Source organism: Helicoverpa armigera, chromosome 4, assembly GCF_030705265.1.
Source record: "Helicoverpa armigera isolate CAAS_96S chromosome 4, ASM3070526v1, whole genome shotgun sequence".
NCBI classification, from domain to species: domain Eukaryota; kingdom Metazoa; phylum Arthropoda; class Insecta; order Lepidoptera; family Noctuidae; genus Helicoverpa; species Helicoverpa armigera.
In genome coordinates this window covers 11,444,167-11,464,385 of record NC_087123.1, presented here as the reverse complement: position 1 = coordinate 11,464,385, position 20,219 = coordinate 11,444,167, and the positions used below count along the sequence as shown (strand labels likewise).

At 34.1% G+C, this 20,219-nt stretch overlaps 1 protein-coding gene across 1 annotated transcript in view; it reads right to left on the bottom strand.

Annotated features, from left to right (window-relative positions):
* The window catches only part of LOC110374543 (uncharacterized), a 157,904-nt gene that overhangs the window by 64,541 nt on the left and 73,144 nt on the right, over nt 1-20,219 (bottom strand). The window lies entirely within an intron of this gene.

Genomic DNA, 20,219 nt, shown 5'->3' with positions numbered 1-20,219 from the left:
TGCTAACACCTGGTGGGCTTAGTTATGTGCTTAGTAAGCAAATGTATGTGGTATGCATGTGTTCATGTTACAGGCAATGACCCGAGATATACCTATATGATTTGTATTAGAGAGTTATTGAAGCCAAATTGCATTACATTCATTCATAAGAATTGAAAAATAATTGTTAAAAAGAAATGAAATAATTGTTAAAGTATTCCTAAATTATTCCTAAAACTATAATGGTGTCCGAGGTCGATTTCATGGCGGCTGTTTTCGTATAAGAAGTTCAGCTAAACGGACACGACCGACGATCGGACGGCAATCCGGCACGACCGGAGAGAGATCAGGCGCAAGACCGACTTTAACGTGCTCTGACAAAACTGCTCAAGATTTCATTTTTCAATGTTACTTAAGAACGATTCAACAAAGAAGATATTTTTTAATCTCAATAAACGAATAATTCATCAAGAAAAACAACACTAAATAAAACTACTACGAAGCTAGTTTAAACATCCCCTAAGGAAATATACGTTTCATTTCACTCTTTGCGAAAAAAATTGGATCAAATTAAACCCAGTCTAGGTCGACATAAAAAGTAACAAAAAAAAAACGGTTAATAATTGAAACTGTTTTAATCGTGGAAGTTATTCAGAGAATGTAAGTATAATAGTTCTTTTACGAGTTTTATCTGGATTTCGTTCATGAAAACGGTGTTACTGCCAAGCTAATTACTTTCCTTGTGTTCATTAACGTATTTTGTAGTGTGAGAGAATTTTGAAGCAAATGGAAATGTTGTATTGAATCAATTATGAGTTGTTTTATGCGCATATCTAGTTTAACAATGTAAAACTTCATAAATATAAGAATTTTTAAGTGAAATAAAAATACCTATTTAGTTAAAACTTTCTATTCAAGGTTTCTTGCAAACCGTAGATAAGATAATGATTCTGTTCCACAGATCGTGAGAATTTCGTTTATGGCATCTATAGATGCAGGTTTACTGCGAAATTCAATAATCGATCCGTCAGTAGTTTAGATTATTGATTGAATATTGACATTTCAAAAAACAACGGTTGGATCAGATATTTTGATTTGCAGATAGTCAGTCATTGAGTGCGAAACCGGTTTTTTTTCAATTTTCACGTACCAAACAGCATCCGCTCATCCGTAATAAATCCTAGAATAACTTAATAGGAAGATTCATTATTTCAGACCGCCTCCCGCCCACGCGGTTTTGTCACCTTTACGAAGCTAGCTGACCCAGTGGGCTCGTTTCATAACTGTTACACGTTTAATGGTTAGCACTAGATAATTATAGACACCCTAACACATTCCCACACTAAATAATTATAATGAAAACTAAGCTAAGTTCATTGAAATTGACATACCTATATTTTAATTCTGAAGTTAAAAAATCCTGTGCGAGAATCCTGTGAAAGAAAAAAAAGTACAAACAGCTTTCTTATACAGGGATTCCAATTTTTTTTTAGAAAGTTAGAAAACTACGGCAAATAATTTATTATCTGTCAAGACTTCATTTAGTACTTAAAATAATATATGAACAATTTTGTTTAAGCGTCGGAATTAAAAAAGAAATATTTTACGAGTAATCAAAACAGTACTATATTTTCTTATAACATTAGTATCAAAGTAGGTAGCGGTTTAGCGGATTTATCAAAAACGTGTGATAAAACAGAAGTATAAAATTAAAATATTAAAATAAATGCTTTGAGTTCACACTCGCTATCATTTGCATTCGTAAAGGTTTGGTCCCGAGGTTAAATCATATCACCATTAAATTGCAATTTGCTTTGATGTCACCGCCGGCGCCGTGCTTTAGATTACATTGACTTCATATCGTTTTCCGACAGAAATATACTTATCTATATTTATATTATAAAGAGGTAAAATGAGTTTGTATGTCAAGGGTGAGAACCCAGAAATTGCGGGTCAGTTTTCGGAAATAATTATAATAAGAGCACTATTAAACCTTGTGAATTTTGATTGATGACACCGCAAGTGACCACGAATGATGAAAGTTCATCAACAATGATGATTTAATTAAGAAACTATCCTGTAAGTTTGTATCACCGTTTTTGTCTCTAAAACCGCTAGACTGATTTCAGAGAAAAGATTCACCTACTAAAAGTTGAATGCCATCATCACAGTTATATCAAAAGTTAAGGTAAATGAGTCTAGACCTTCACAGCTTAATAACATATTATTATTGCATTAAACTAATGACTTGTAGCTCATTAATCAATAGATAGACAAATGTTCGTTGACAAGCATCTATTAATATTTTATCATCGTGTATTTTTCGATAATTAATTCTTTTTAATTATACGATATTCATCTTAAATGCTTGATGGATATTAATACTGGTTGTAAATTTTATAATAGTCTAGATTAAGATAATGGCTAACCTCTGTAGTTAGTATTAATGATTTAATGACGACTGGTTTGCTTTTATGGTTTTGCTAATAAGTGTAGTTTGAATTGAATAATTGATAAGGTTTTGCTGTATGGAGTTAAGTGCATAATGACTACAATATTGGTACAGATCAGAAAATCTTACAGATCATTATTCCGGATGTTGGAATATCTTATGAGCTATTTTTTTCAAAATTACTTTGATTTAAATATATATCGAAAATATATTTTACAAAGCATGATAAATAATAATTTCATGTGATGATAACATCAATTAATGTTCATTTAATCCGCAATTTAAAGCTAAAAATTATTTTATCTCTTCAAGAGTTTATATGTAATGTAACAGAATAAAATCGATATAAGTGCCAACTAGCTATCTCTATTTTCCAAGAAAACTATTGTTAGGTATATCATACTGAATGTAACTAAGTATTGAAGAGTTTCAGTCCATACTTGGTAAAAGACAGAAAGTAAACTCGTATGCATTGTATCTACAGAACCATGATATTGTCTAGCCCTTTGTTCCAAAGTTTCTACGGAATATAATTTACTTTAGACTTTCTAAGAGAAAGGCTCTATTACGGGCTAGGTTTGTGTAGTCTTACGCCTGTAATGTATAGTCTTATTTTACTGTCAAAGTGTACCATAAATCATTGGTCTAGGGTTGTCTATGCCGATTTCTATTAAATAGATAAGTGTTGGAAGTGATGGATGTCAATTATTGTGGAAGAATTATGTTTTCACAGCTTTTCTTTGAGAAAATAAGTGGATATGAAAAAGTAATTCATGTTTTTTAAGATCCAGTGGTTTTCAATTGGGCAAATTGAAGGTATTTAAAAGTTTACTCTACTATTTGAAATCAACAATATTAGCGAACATTAAGCAACCTCCGTGGGGAAATTATTTACAAAATAGTTTTTCTTTAATCTTTCAGTGACAACCCTTATAGGCACCCATTTCGCTAGATAGCTCGTGACCACCGACCGTCATGGTACGTTATGTGAAAGTGCGAATAACTTGCTTATTTGTTATGGGTCAGAATTTGAAAAAAATACAAATACCTTAATCTTATGATTCTAGACCTTTATCAACCATAGCAACAGTCTCTGTGTATAACATTATTTTTGAAAAGAGGATCTATGGAGCTTCTTTGTAGTTCTTTTCCACTCGTTGGAACAGTGCTATTAATCTATGATTATCCGTAAGAGCCTGCAAAGGCAAGAGTGATATAAAAACTTTTGATTGGAACTTTGATTTCGTTCTCCTGGATTTTTAGCAGCCTTAGCAGAACTTAAGGATACAGAAAGCACGCTGGGTTTTAATCATTAAAACTGATTCTCCTCTCCATCCATGGCTCGAGGGGTCATTTAACGAAAAAAACACCACAAATCCTTAACAAATAGTTAATAAGAAACAGGTATGATAGCTATCAATTACAATATTTCACAGGTGGCTGATTAGCTGATGCAGTGGTTTGAGTCCTTCGTGTAATCCGACGCGAGTGAACCGCGCTGTGGTAAGCTTTTGTTTGAGTAGATTTTTATTAATTAGAAATATTTCTATTTCGAAATGGTATTTTCTATTTATGCTGTTTTCCGCGGTTGATCCTATATGCAAGATACTTTTACATTTCTATATTCAGCATGTTTTTCCTTCTTCTTGGGAAGTCTTGACTATTTATTTTGCTTTATATGTATTATATACCTACATACGTACACTGGGTATAATATCTATATATATCTGTTTTTAGAAAGTAAACTTTTCTATTCAAAAATAAACTGAAAAAATCCTTTTTAGCAACCGTACTTATGTAACAGAAATAACATAGGTTACAAATCATTGATTTTCTTCGGCATTATTCCAAGAAACATAACCTAATAAATAATTTAATGTATGACGTAAGATTGTCAAAAAGGATAAGACAGCATTAGATTTATAATAACAAAGCGATTTATATGTAACAGTTGTTCATACCATTAGGAGCACTTGATAGCGATATGTCTGAAGTAAGCTTGGGCTTAAGTGTATGAATGGGCTTAGAACTAAGCTCGAATTCTAACCGTAAAGGATTTAGTGATATGAGAGTTAGAATTACATTTTTTTTCTTGTTGTAGTCTGAAATAAGGCAATATTTTAATTGCATTACGTGTAGAAAATAAATTTTGAGAAAATTGAGTTTTTAACCCCCAACAACGCAAAAATAGTAGCTCCTGAACGGATAAGGCTGCCTACTACGTCAAACTTTTTGTAATACAGATAATTAATCGGACCGATTTTTTGTAGGATGTTCTGACTTGGATTTTCTGAACGACTTTTTGTACTATTGCTATTAGTGTGTTCAATTTTCTATTAATAAAAATCGGTCACCGATTAAATATCGGACGTGTGGGGGCAGGCTATACCGATTTTAATTTTGGGTTCATTTCATGTGACAAAATGATGATAAACATACATCATAATCATGGTATAATTATTATGATAAGTACTACGGTTGTTTACGAAGGGAAGTGACGTAGTCACTTTTCTTTGCATTGTACATACTAGATTGATGACTTAACCGTCATAGAATTAAATCGAGAATGATGGGTTTGTCATAACTGTGATTTATAACGTTCCCGCATTAGTTGTTTCTCTTGCTATAAATATCTATATGAGATGCCCTTTGGGGATCATTAAACTGATCCTGTTATGGTAGTCCATAACAAATTCACTTCTAAGTAATAATGTAGTTTCAAGTTTTCGCAATTTCTATTCGCAGAATAATATACAATAACATTATGTAGCTTATGTTACGGCACGTTCGATATTTGTTTTAATATTGTTGAATATAAACAAAATTGTTATAAGGTATTTTACTTAGAATTTAGTGTTTAGATTATGTTTGGTATTTAGTACAGGTTAGCTAACTTAGTTTGGTTTTGTTTGGCAGTACGATGATAAGTATGGGTTGAATGATCTGATTTGAATTTGCTCCATAGTACACCGTAATTTTTTCCGATGTTTTCTTCTTAGATATATATACTTTTCCACAAGATTTTTAAGGCAGAGGATTGTAACAGGCTTTCAATCAACTGTTCGACCATTTTAGCAAGCGCGAGTGTCAGAGTCTTTCCAAACACGACTGACAGATTTTCAAGATAGTAGGTACCTATGTAAAAAATGTACAAAGTTAGGTAAATGATAATCTGACTTGCCAAATATTTAATTTCATAATAATAATGACCAAAGTAGATTACGATCAAACTTGAAGTCAGATTGATGTAAGCCTCAAAGTCGTAAAATAATAATTATTTTTACTACTAAGTAAAGCCTTTTGGCAAAGTAGGTTTATGTGAGTTATAAAATAACGTGTGGGATCAGCACATCCGTTAGTAATTAATAATCATCAAATTATTGCCCAACAAATATTTTGATTGTTTTAATTAGTATTTTTTTGGACAAGATTGTTTTTTATTACATAAGGCTTAATTTGAAATAAGAGTTGATGTGATGATGATGAATGCCCATAAGAATCTATGGGAGTGGTGTTTTTAGTTTGACATTGAAAGTATCTTACATTGCTTTGCGTGGCATAAGCTAAATATGTTATTTATAAGTCTAACGTGGTACACAATTAGGGCTGCCATCTCGAATTTCGCCAAACCCAGACAAACATTAAAAAAACCCGAACATTTGGCGTAAATCGCATTTTTTCCCCGAACGAGTACGATTTTTTTTAACAATATAATACCTAATTTGTAGTCCATTTACTATTAACATATACTTTAATTCAATGAGGTGCTTCCTCACATGAAAAGTCCGGGTTTTCCCCGGACACTTCTTGAAACCCCGCCCGGACGGCCCCCGGACGGCCTCCAAACGAGGACAAATCCGGGGAAACCCGGACGGATGGCAGCCCTATATACAATGAACATAAATGCCGCATAAAATAAGCAAGACCAGAAGATTGAAATTAGGATAATAAAATAAACACCTATAATATTTAAATAACGAAAAAATAAATTAAGTATTTAATCAATATTAGATTGTAAAATACAATTTCTGTAACATAACAATATAAAAAGTAGTTCTAGTCTCTCAGATATTTCGTTTAGGTTTTTAAAACTCAAAAATGTAGATACATGTACTAATAGTATAGTAGACCACAATATCAATGACTACCGCCTACGCTGACAAATCAGTCATCTGTCAAATAACCACTATAGTCTATGATTACCGACCGGCATATCATAGACAAAAACTGGCCGCAAAAAATAATTGCAACCTTTTTTGCCGTCTATGTCGATGACCGACCTATATCATAAACTGGTATTATATATAAATTAACTACTATTTATAATCTGTAGTTTCAATGTTTTTTTTTTTTAAAGATGATAGTGGTTTAGAAATGATAATATTTTGATTTGATAGCCAATCAAAGGTCAGCTAGTTTAGCGTCTTTTTTGATAAGTTGTTTTTCAATTAACTGTAATTTATCTAATAAATTAATAGTAACGGTCAAGACGATAAATGAAATTAATTTTGAGAAGTTAGGCGTATAATCAAATGTACTCACCAATTTAAAAAAACGCAATTATTTCGAAAAAAAATAAAGATGTAAAAAATAAAAATTTTAAAAATGTCGCGAACTAAAAAAAAAATAAACCGAAACCACAGAAAAATCAACAGAAAAAAAATATGTTCCACTTCAGAAATCGCCTATTTCTGTTCGTCAGATCACTCGAGATTGTAACGTCACTTGAAACACTCGAACTCATATAGATGCGCTCGGTCCACGGGTATAAAGGCAACTGGCTCTTCTAGACGAGTTCAGCTGCGTTACATCTATGTTGTGCGGAAGAAAAAAATAACTACAACGATACGCACGGGTATTTTTGGCTATATTTTTTTGGAAACATTTTGAAGGGGTTTATTTTTTTGGTAGTTTTTTTCATAATGTCTGTTTAATGTTTTTTGGTACCTGTTTTTATCTTTTTATCTTATTTGAATTAACTACTTTCTTTTAAATTTTTGTGTAACACAATTTTGGATCCACCAATAATTTCTTTTCATGACATCGCATTTCATTTTTGTCTCGATACGAGTAATCATCTAAAAATTTCCCTTAGTACCCCTTTTGAACTCATCACTTTTATTGAGAGCTCATAACATGACGTTATTCATATTTAAGAATAATGACAGATTCTTTCATGATTTCATAAAGTACCTTTTTCAGTAGGTACTTGACCTAATTTTCAAAGTAAGTACCAGTAACATAAAACATTGATGAGAGCACTTTTGTACCTATAAGAAAGTATGATTGTATTACTGATTACGTAGTTATTTATTTGCGCGTGTAATCAGTAACAGAATGTATGACTAAAATTACATATTTGATTTGTGTGACGAGTTTTCTTTAGAATCGTCTCATTCATATTTTTCTGTGTGCTATAAATATTCTGACATGAATGATCACATAAATAATGATTTGTCATGGAATTAAAACTAGCACTACCTTGCTATGCTACGTTTGTGTACATTTTCAAAATTCTCTCAACTATATCAAAGTTGCAAGATTTTGGAGTAAGTGTTAATAAGTTCCTGCACATAATTTAATTAGTGATCAAATGATTGTCTAATCATTGAAAGCCAATTAATATTATTGACACTTTTTAGCGATATTCAAGTATTGGGTTAATTTAGAATTAGGCGCCACATGCACACCTTAAGTTAGTTCAAAATTTCAAATGTATTTCGAAATCTCAGTATCAATTATGTAAAAAATATTTATTAAATAATGTAAAATAAAATTCACGTAACGAGATACTCTCCAACATTACACATCGTCCCTAAAATAAAATTCCTGTGGGCACATGATTTTACACCGTGGTACATGTACCACATATTTACGTACATTTGGTACAGAACATCCGATATTACGTGACACGACCTTCAAGGGAACACAGCTTTTATTTTAGGGTCCGTCATAAAATTGTGGGTCATGACGTCATGATGGTGTGAACTTGTAAACACCTCGGTGTGGTGTCGGTTTACTTGATGAATTGTTGGCTGGTTAGCTGTGGTTAGGTAGGTTTCATGGCTTGATTTTGACGGAGTTTCAGTTGCGCTGTAAACTGTTTGGTGTACAGGGATGAATAGAGAAAGTCCACAAAAGTGCTACCGTTTTATCGTGTTCCATCGTATCTTACCTTGTTAAGACAGTTTGCATGTCGGTAATTTAAAAAAAAATGACTTTCGGCATTTTATGAACAACTGGTCTCAAAGAAATGAAGATCATTCAGAATGATATATTCATATATTGAAATAAGGCATCATCTACCCATCAACGCTGAAATTGATAGAATTTGTTCCATTTACAAGATATTTCCTTTTCCCCACATTTTACACGTCTTATTTTACTTTCCGACACGAGATCTCTAGTACGTAATATTTATGAAAAAATATTGGAGCTCACTTTATTTACATAATAATAAGCTATTTCGTCTACTCACACGGTATGTTGATTTAAGAATTTTATGGAACATTCTTTTTTGGTCTGCCAAAAATCATCAAATGACTCCTCCCGTTGCAGTTGTAATATTAGGAAGAGTTAGATGTTTGAGGAACTCTTAGGGAACTCTCTCAAACAATCCTGCTGCCCCAGCTGATATTAGAATAATAGGCTTCTTGCCTCAAATATGCAAAGCTATAATTCCTAATTATACACAATTAGCTTTGCTGAAAGTTAGCACCTAATTCATTCGATCTAATGGTCGCCTTAAACGAATGTTTATGCAATATTTCCGAATGTCAAAATTTAAATACCGTCAAATTGATTTATTTGTTTTATACGAGATGTTTGCTGATGCCGTAGTATGTCTTTATCATCTTAAGTGACGTCTAATCAGTGATGATGAAATGATTTATGATGATAAGAACTTCGTGGTCATTAGACTAGTCATGAGGCCTTGGGCTAGCACTAGGAATAGGGGAATATTGCGGAGAATTACGATACAATTTCCCAACATTTTCTTAAGGGTCGAAATATTTTGATTGGTTGACTATAATTCAGTAACCATGAAATAAATGTCCTTTGAACATTGAAACAATATTTTCGCACATTCATATGTTGTCTTTATCTAAACGCTGAATCGATTTGGATAACATTTAGTATGCATATAGAACGAACACTAGGTCGAGTAGAGGCCTAGAAATCAAAATAAAACACGCTCGTGTAAAATCAAGTTTTTCCATTAACACGAATCTATTTACATTAGGTACCGGAATCTAAAGCATTTCACGAAAATAGCACCTACTTGCAATGCAAATTTTAAGATTTTAAAAAGTAGTTTATTCATTGAATGTCATCGAGATCATAAAATTAATTCAATACAACGGATTCTCGAAGGCTTAATGTTTGAACTTGAGGTAACTATACATATTATCTGCCATCGCCCACCCACTCACGCGCAATTTAGTGAGTAATATTTGTTCTTTAAAAGGAGAATAGGTAATTTTGTTGTAGGTACCTAGTTACATGTAGGTATTTTTGAAGGTCGATAGCTAGATTATAATATAAGCAAATCCAAGTTTGCAGCCTGATTATAATTTTTAATTTAAGCCAATGCAAATATGTAAACTGAACTGATTGGTTTCAAATCATCAAATTTAAAATCCCAGGTTAAGGATATATTATATTGATTACAATAGAGAGAGATTTGAGAGATTACGATTGAATTCCCTCTTACCGAAATTAAGAAAATAAATGAATGTTCTGATTGTATGTAATTGACAGTCATTCTCACAAGATATACAAAAAGCTTCTTTAAAGCCTAAAAACAATCATGATCCACGTCAAACTTAATTATAAACTTTCCATAATTTTAGCAATAAAACTTAAATGAATTGCATCGTAAATTATTTGAATAAGTAACTTTTACTTTTGCTTGTATGTACAGCGAACTTTCACGTGTTTTGTGCAGTTAAATAAATACAGGACATTGCTGTGTTGGTTGTATCATTAAGAGGTACAACTCGAGATACAATCCGAGGTACAACTCGCTTTCTGAAACCAAGTAATTATTTGACAATCCTTAATTAAGTTTGAGCTTTCGATATTTTGAAAGTGGTAGCTAAAGATTACATTGTCAGGCACTGCATTCGAACTTATCCACTATTTTTGCAACTAGTGTAGTCTAGTATATTTTCTTTATTAGTTTTTAAGTTGTGTCAATATTATGAGAGAGAGTGTGTTTCTCTAAAATTAAGCCCAAAGTTTGTCAAAGTGAATACTAAAATTGTAACTCTTTCAGGAACTTTATTATCATACTTATAATTTATCTAACAAACTACTACACATATCCCAATTCTCGGTTATACCTTATGTCAATAAATCCATATGTATAAAAAATAAAGTAAAGCCTAATATGGCCATAATGGACAGTGTGATTAAACCAGCTTGAACCAAGTTCTCCTTAATTGGCGAAATTCAAAGCACATCTAATTAATCAGACTGTCTCCCGGTAAGAGCAGCGATTGGTTAATCTAAGCTATCGTTACAAGAACAGATACGGAACATTCCAGATTCACCGTATATTGGATTTACAATTTCTTAACTAGATTACCTTTTACAGATGTTGGATATTGCAGATTTTAATCGACGAAGATCAAGAGGTAATTTCTTGATTATAAACACACCTTAGATTAATAAGGGATTGTGTATTCTGTTGGTCAAGTGGCCGTCCATGGCAATGAGGAATTTGTGAAATGTTCACCACAGCCAAAGCGGGCTTGTGGGGAAAAAGGCTTGACTCTGGTTACGATCCCTAAACTTAGTACATATACTTATTAGAATTATGTATTTGTTTGTACGTTCATAATATTAAATCCTTACCTAATCATTAATATTTTTTTTAAACATATGCTTAACCTTATTCATTATATTTTAATCTATTATTATGCCAAAGTGTTGTCGTGTTGTCAATACAGTAAAGTACCCAATCAGTTTCAAAGCGAGACACCTCATTTTGTTACGCAATTACACATAACTTGTGTACAAAGATTTCCATATGAATTTCTTGAGTATGATGACAAGTCATTAGGCATCCTTGTACAAAGTGGTCGCTGTTCAAATAGTCCCTTCTGTGAATTTTATATTCTTTGTTCCTTAACAAAAACTGTTCAAAGAATCTCATCAAGGCAAATTCCTCTGTGTAGGGTAACCATTCGTTGGCGTGCATATATTAAAGGAATACAAAGTGTCCTGGTGGAAATCATGGTTTTCTTCTCATTATCTTTCCAATTCTTTATCATTTTTCAAAATCTAGATTAGAATAGACTTTTCGAAATCTGGATTAGAATACATTTTTCGAAATCCTTGTCAAGTTATGGGAAAAGTATGTATTTAAACTATGTATTTTATTAGGTACACATCATAAAAGGGCTTCATTCATCATAAGCTCTTGATATGATAGTTATACGTTCTGTTAGTGTGAGACTTTTAAGAACACATTTATGACCATATTCCCTTAAACTTCATAATAAAAGTCAGTTCTACAGCCAGCAATAAAAACACCAGCCCTACAGTACGGCATATAATTTATGCCGTTTACATGTTTACACATAATTACTCTGTTGACCACATAATTCAGCGGAGCCATTAACGCGAGGGAAATTAGAGAGACCCCGTTTGTGGTCACTTTATTTATTACCGCAGCTTTTTAGGGTTAACACTGCGGAAGTTGTAGGGTTGGTTCTAGATTAAATCGTGAACATTTTTTAATGCAGTAAATGAATTTTTCTTGCGTGATATTTTGCCAACAACTGGCTGTCATTTGAACATCTTTGATTGTCGTTACGTAAAGAAGACAGTAAGTGTGATAACCAGTCTTACATAGGGACATTCGGTTACCAGGGTAACTGGGTTGAGGAGGTCAGTAGACAGTCACTCCTTGTAAAAGACTGGTACTCAACTGCATCTAGTTAGACTGGAAGCCGACCCCAACATAGTTGGGAAAAAGCTTATGATAGAAAGGATGATAATATTTTGCCCACAACATTGATCGTCGCGAATGTTTATTTAGCTGATCTTTGTCAGGGCTCGCAAAGTGAACGTAAATAATATTTTTAGATTTACTGCTTTCTAGAGCTGCAGCCGATTGCAATGAAATGTAAATTTTACTTCCTTACTGATATTGAAAATGTAAATGTAACTCTACATTAAAATCAAATTGTGATAGAAACATTGGATTTATTTTCGTATAAATTTACGAACTATTCTCATAATCGTGTGAAACAACGGGAGTAAGTTTAAAGGTATGAAGTAACAACTTTAAACTTCATTTCCTCAGAAAAAAATACTGTCGTGTATCATTAAATTAGTTCCACGAGAAAATACTAGACACCACCTAATGCCTAAGTCATTACTGGATGATTTTCTACAATGTCAAGACAGGCACTTTCTCGAAGCTATTTTCTAATGCGTTACTAATTCAAGATTATAGCCTGAACCGTAGAAGGCACGAAATGACTTATTTATATGCGAAATAAAAGGTTTATGTGAAAAATGGAACGTCAAAAGTGATGTTGGAGATATTTTTGTACGTGTGTGGTCTGTTTGACAGATCGCTGTGTTAGGCGGGAAAATTGATTCGAATTGCATCTGGTCAGGTCAGTTTTTTTCTTCTAGCACGGGCATGGACAAAGTGATGTCAGATTGATAGACGATTTCAAACCATTTGTTGTGTAAAATATGACTTTGAACCATTCTATCCTTCACAAACCAAAGAAAAATTACTGTAACGTTCAAAACTTCTTATTTATTCAAAACAGTGCCCGTCTTTGTTGCGACTGTAAGGCTATAAAGCCAGTAAAGTCTAGACGTTTGCTAATGAATGACCTATCAAGTTTAATGCCCATACTTTGTTAGCACGTTTCCAAACCCCATAGTTTCCCACGCAAACTTTAAACAAGCCATTTACTCATTAACACTAGTTTATTTACCTATGTTATTTTACCAATAGCGAAGAGTGCTCTAGGGCGCGTTATGAAACCACCCATTTGGATCGAAACCTATTTCTATCTCCCAACAATTCGCGAAAAAATAAACTATTACAATGATTTATGATCACATAAATTTTATACAACAAATTATTATTTGATGTTTTACAGAAATACGAAAGATATATCTGTAATATGTTTGTGTTAACAGCTCAAAAGCTCCGGCCCTTGAAATAACTTATTTAGAATTACAAATGATTGTGAAAACCTGTGTAAACATATAAAATTATGATTTGCGGCAATTTGTTAGCATTTTTGCGTTGGTTTATTTTGTTTTCGCTCGTAAAACCCACCAGGGCTTACGTATTGGCCAAAGTTCGATGTTTGAGTCGTAAAATTGTAATGTAAACCATGTTGACTTGGACACATTACTGGACTTATTACGTGGAAATTGGAACGCGTCGCGCAATTCATCAGTTTCGACTAGTTTCATCGTTATTTTTAACCACAATACAGTTTATAGGTTTGCACCCATAGCTATTTCTGGGTTCTAGTAATGCATATTTTGATTTTACGTTCTCCCTGAAATAACAGTTACTATTCCAAATATCTACAGCAACCTGTGCTTTGCATACTTTCGTATATGATACAAGTATTCTCTTATGTATATGTAGATGATAATATTGCTACTGAGATGAGAGGACGAAGAGAGGAAGAAGAATGAGAGTATGGAAGATGAAAACATGCAAATAAAATTGGAGATGAATATTGCTAAAAATCATATCAAATCCATTGCTCTATTTCTGCCTGAACGAAGGATAAATCGGCAAACACATTAGCATTCATATCAAAGTAGGATTGGCATATCAACTAAATATTAATTCCTAGAATCATGTACCGGCACTAATCGGTGCCAAGCTCACTGTTAGCTATGTTCCTTTCGAAGAATGTGTCACGCTATATTCATTTTCTTTAGGCAATATTTATTTTGAAGAGGTCATCGATATAAATATTCAATAAAGGTTTTTTAAACATTCGCGATCTAAGCACATATTTATAAATAACCTACCTTTTTATTTTATCCATTTTTTAGGGTTCCGTAGCCAAAATGGCAAAAACGGAACCCTTATAGTTTCGTCATGTCCGTCTGTCCGTCTGTCCGTCTGTCCGTCTGTCACAGCCGATTTACTCGGAAACTATAAGTACTACAGTGATGAAATTTGATGGGAATATGTGTTGTATGAACCGCTACAAAAATATGACACTAAATAGTAAAAAAAAGAATTGGGGGTGGGGCCCCCCATACATGTAACTGAGGGATGAAATTTTTTTTTTCGATGTACATACCCGTGTGGGGTATCAATGGAAAGGTCTTTTAAAATGATATAAAGTTTTCTAAAAAACATTTTTCTTAAAGTGAACGGTTTTTGAGATATCAGCTCTCAAAGTCGTAAAAAGTATGTCCCCCCCCCTCTATTTTTATTACTACGGGGTATAAAATTCTAAAAAAAATAGAGGTGATGCATGCTAATTAACTCTTTCAACGATTTTTGGTTTGATCAAAGTATCTCTTATAGTTCTTGAGATAGGTTGATTTAACTGTAATTTACGGAACCCTTCGTGCACGAGTCCGACTCGCACTTGGCCGGTTTTTTTATTTACCAATTGGTATCGGGTTGTACTGGTAACTAGGTTGAGGAGGTCAGATAGGCAGTCGCTCCATGTTTCTCAATTGCATCCGTTTAGACTGGAAGGCGACCCCAGATATAGTTGGGAAAAGGCCAAACAGATGATGATGATGTAGAAGAGGTATAAGATATTTTTCAGTAAAAGATTGTTGCTACCCAAAAGTTCAAACTACAGTTGAAAAGAATATTCATCTGGTCTACTAGTAGTCAATTAGATTTATGAAGCAAGTTGATCCAATGAAACCGCGTCACATCATTTGCAAGCGAAGCGATAAAGCGCCAAATAACAGGCGCCGATTCGATTGCTACTGAATACGGTGACCATGTATCATGACATCAGTGGGACAGTTACTATATCTTCTTAGTTTGTGACGGTAGTAGAAGGTTCAAGACAGCTGCCGAAAGGTTTCAAGTGAAATAGAATACCGTAGTCCTAAAAAAAATGTGAGATGGCTTACTTATACTAAAAGTTTTGGATTAGACAACAAGTCTAATCGAGGTCGCTAATTGAGTATCTGACACCGAAAAAATGATTAGTAGTTTCCAAGATAATCGCGTTTAGGCTAACCATCACTTCAGCTTTTATAAATAGTAGGTACCTATAGATATCCTTGACTATACCTAAAAATATACAAGACAACATGCAAGGAGATTCGTTGTGGTACATTGACATTTACTCAGCCTACTGTTTACGTCATTACTCAATAGCCGCGTACCCACCTAGCGCACAAGCTCGCGCGGCAGCCTCGGTGTCCGGATCGCGAGCGATGGCTCCCTCGGCAGCCTCAGTAGTTTTGTTCAATTTACACGAGGCCGCCTCGCGAGGCAGGCTGAGCCATCATAAGTCCGAGAGTATTCGTAATGGACAGATTTTTGTTTAAATATTTTGGATCTTTGGGGTCCCAAAGCGCATTGTACGTGCTGTACAGTTGTATTAAGCGAATGGACTCCTCCTGACTGCCCATGATATCAAAATAACAGAAGACAAACACGGCAAGAGACAAAACTTGAAGCAGCTTCGCGCGCGAGCCAAAACACATCCGTCCCCACCTAACGCACAGCGCTCACTGAGGCACCTTTGAGCGCGTCAAGTTTACCGACAACAGATGGCTCGGGGCCGAGCCGTGCTCGGTCGAGCAAACGCGCGCCCGAGGCAGGCCGAGGCACGTCCACACCAGCCGAGGCATTTGGCTCGCGAGGCTGCCGCGCGAGCCTGTGCGCTAGGTGGGTACGCGGCTAATGTATGATGATGCGTAACCATCTAATAGTGTCGTTTGTTTCAACTAAGTGCGATTTTAGTAAGAAGCTGTTAATGTATGATTGTTTCTCAGTAATCGGACATCATAGTTTGTTCGTATTTGCTTGTGTACAGCGCTAACTTGCCAATTGACATTACGTAGCCTCAGCTTGTTTATTTTGATTAGTATTTTTGGTGATTACGTCATTGACAAAAATCTACTAGTTTTAACTATGCTATTTTATTATTTTATGATTGTTGTTTTCAAAAATTAAAGACTGTCTCAAAATCATCTGATCGCATGGTCACATTACACAAAACCACTTGTATATTTATTTCAATTAGTACGAAAATAGTATCAATGTAGAGTAAATATAATACGTGGTGGTTCTCTAATAATTCTTCGCAATACTATTAAATTCAAAGAACGGAAGGATATTGTGAACCTTTCTGTTGAGCGAGTAATTGAGATATCATGCGTTGAGCTTGAGCAGTTCATTGTAATGAGTGTATACAGGCCCCCATGTGCAACATATACAATTTTTGAGAAGCATCTGGAAGATGTATTATTCAAAATTTCTAACAATAATAAAACAGTTGTCGTCTGTGGAGACTTTAATATTAATATACTGGAAAATACTGCTATTGTTAATAATTTTATAACTCTCTTTCAATCATACAACTTGTACAGTACATTTCTCGAGCCGACTAGAATAACTAGCACTAGTGCTACATGTATAGATAACATTTTTACTAACTTAAAACCTTTAAACAAACATATTTTAAATGTGTTAGATTCTGATCCATTGACCAGAGTTCAATTAGTTACCTTTCCCATGAAAACTATCAGAGCTCAGAGAAAAAATGTAAGTTTTATTCCTGTAAACAAACATCGGTTGGAACTTTTTAAAAATAACTTGATTGAAAAACTGCCTGAATTGCCCTATCATGATAATCCTGATCAAGCTTACACCCTTTTATTCAACTTAATTAATTGTGAATTTAAAAAAGTTTTTACTACTAAGTCCATATCTGTTTGTGATCAGGTAACATTTAGTGATTGGGCAACGCCGGGTATTTACAAAAGTAGACAGAAGTTATTTGAATTATACTATGAAAGATCATTCAATCAAGATGAAACATTTAAACAGTATGTTAAAAACTATTCAAAAATATTTAAAAGAGCCTGCACCTCCGCTAAATCAATACACATAAAACATAAAATAAAAGCTTCTGGTAATAAAATAAAAACTACGTGGAATATAATCAATTCAGAAATAGGCCGATCCACTGTACGGAATCGAGACTTCCACTTAAAAATAAACAATGTAGACGTTAAGTCGGACTTGGGGGTAGCATCTGAGTTTGAAAATTTTTCACCAATATCCCTATTTTAACAACCAGAACTCTTATGTCGTCTTCCAGTTCGGCTTTTACAATATTAAAAAATTGTGTTGCGGAATGTGACAAAGGTTTTGAATTCTCAGTTGTTAGCTCTAAGGATATTATTCAAGCGTATAAAGATCTCGATGTTAAAAAGACTGCTGACCTTTGGGGATTGTCAGTTCAGATAATCTCATCGATAATTGAAATAATTTCACCTTATTTAGCAACTGTGTTTAACTCTTGTGTTGCATCTGGTGTTTTTCCTGACTTGATGAAACTTAGTAAAGTAATTCCATTGTTTAAATCTGGTAGTACAACCGATCCATCAAATTTTCGGCCAATTTCAATTTTACCCACTTTGAGTAAAATTTTTGAGAAGTTAATATTACGTCAATTGTTGAGCCATTTTAATAGAAACAATTTGTTGCACACTGAACAATTTGGATTTACCAAGGGTCGTTCTACTACGGATGCGGGCGTGGAATTGCTTAAAAATATATTCGAGGCCTGGGAGGATTCGCAGGATGCGCTCGGTATTTTCTGCGACTTGTCCAAGGCTTTTGATTGCGTGCACCATGATATACTCATCAGGAAACTTCACCACTATGGTATCAAAAATAAGGCTCTTGACCTTCTGACTTCTTATTTGCATAATAGAATTCAGAAGGTAGATGTCAACGGTAAGAGATCTTCTGGATCTACGGTCACCATGGGGGTTCCGCAGGGTTCAATTCTAGGCCCTTTTTTGTTCCTTATTTATATTAATGACCTTCCTTATCACATAAGGGATAATCACAAGATTGTGTTGTTTGCTGATGATACTTCACTCGTTTTTAAAATCAAACGCCAACTCGACAATTTTGACGAAGTTAACAAATCACTCTCTAAGGTTGTTCATTGGTTTAATGTCAATAATCTTCTTTTAAATGAGTCTAAAACGAAGTTAATTAAATTCTCAACGCCCAACGTAAGGCAGTTACAAACTAATGTACAACTAAATGGAGTAGAGTTGAAGCCTGTTGAGTCAACGGTATTTCTTGGTTTGACCGTTGATTCCAAACTCCAATGGGGCCCACATATTGTTAAACTGTCAGGAAAACTTAGTTCCGCCGCCTATGCTATTAAAAAGATCCGTCTAATCACCGATGTGGACACAGCCAGAATAGTTTATTTTAGCTACTTTCATAGTTCAATGACGTATGGGACCCTCCTTTGGGGAAACTGTGCGGATGTTGAAACTATATTTATTTTACAGAAAAGAGCTGTTCGAGCCATTTATAATCTGGGTCCAAAAGTTTCTCTCAGAGAGAAATTCAAAGAAATAAATATTCTGACTGTTGCCTCTCAATACATTTTTGAAAATTTAATGTACGTTCATAAAAACATATCAGACTTTGTTCAAATGTCTGATGTTCATAGCATAAATACTAGGAATAAACATAATCTTGCTGTACATGCTACTCGCCTCCACAGAGTAAGCAACTCGTTCATGGGTCAATGTATACGCTTTTACAATAAACTTCCCAAAGCGGTTCGTGATTTGCCTATCAAGAAATTTAAAAATCATATAAAATCCAAACTTTTGAAAAAAGGATATTACAAAATATCTGATTATTTAAATGATAAAAAAGCTTGGCACTGAGCTGCTCGCTTAGTGAGTGATATCTTTTCAAATGCCTGTGTATTGTTACTTTTTAACCCCCGACGCAAAAACGACGGGGTGTTATAAGTTTGACGTGTCTGTGTGTGTGTGTGTGTGTGTGTGTGTGTGTGTATGTGGCATCGTAGCTCCCAAACGGATGATCCGATTGTAATGCGGTTTTTTTTGTTTAAAAGGTATGACAGCCGGGAGTGTTCTTAGCTATGTTTGGTGGAAATCGGTTCAGGTCTTCAAGGTCATCAGCTCGTTTGCTAGATGTGTTAGGAATGTTACACGCTCAGTTTACTTGCAAGTATATGTGGGATCTGAAATTTGAAACACTAATGTCTTTTGGAATCACTGAGCTGGTCTGCTGTTAGGGCACGAAGGTAGGAGACGTAACCCTGAACTGCCTTTTAGTAAACCCATCGAGTTTGGGCTCGTTGAATTTGTCTTGACGAGTTCTCTTCATGTTTCTGATTGACGAGAACCTGATGCTGGAAATGGGATGTGGCGGATGAAACCCTGAAATGCCGGAATGAAACGGATATACCGATTTTTATTTTTTCTGAAAATCTAGAATGTCCAAAGGTTAATCTTTATTGTTTCTCAATCTGCGCAATTCTCCCAGAGCCAGTTTGTCATGAGGATTGTTAAACAGCTTCCTTTGGCCGAGATCGCATATAGCGACCCCATCTTAAGATAAAATAAATTAAATTTAAGAAGGAAAAATTAAGAAGCTCCTTTAAAAAGCATGAAATAAAATTAAATTATAAATTTAAAAAACCCCCGACCCAAAAAAAGTACGCAATAATTACTTATGACAAAAGGTTAAAAATGCTAAACCCTATAAAAAGCAAAAAATAACTTTTAA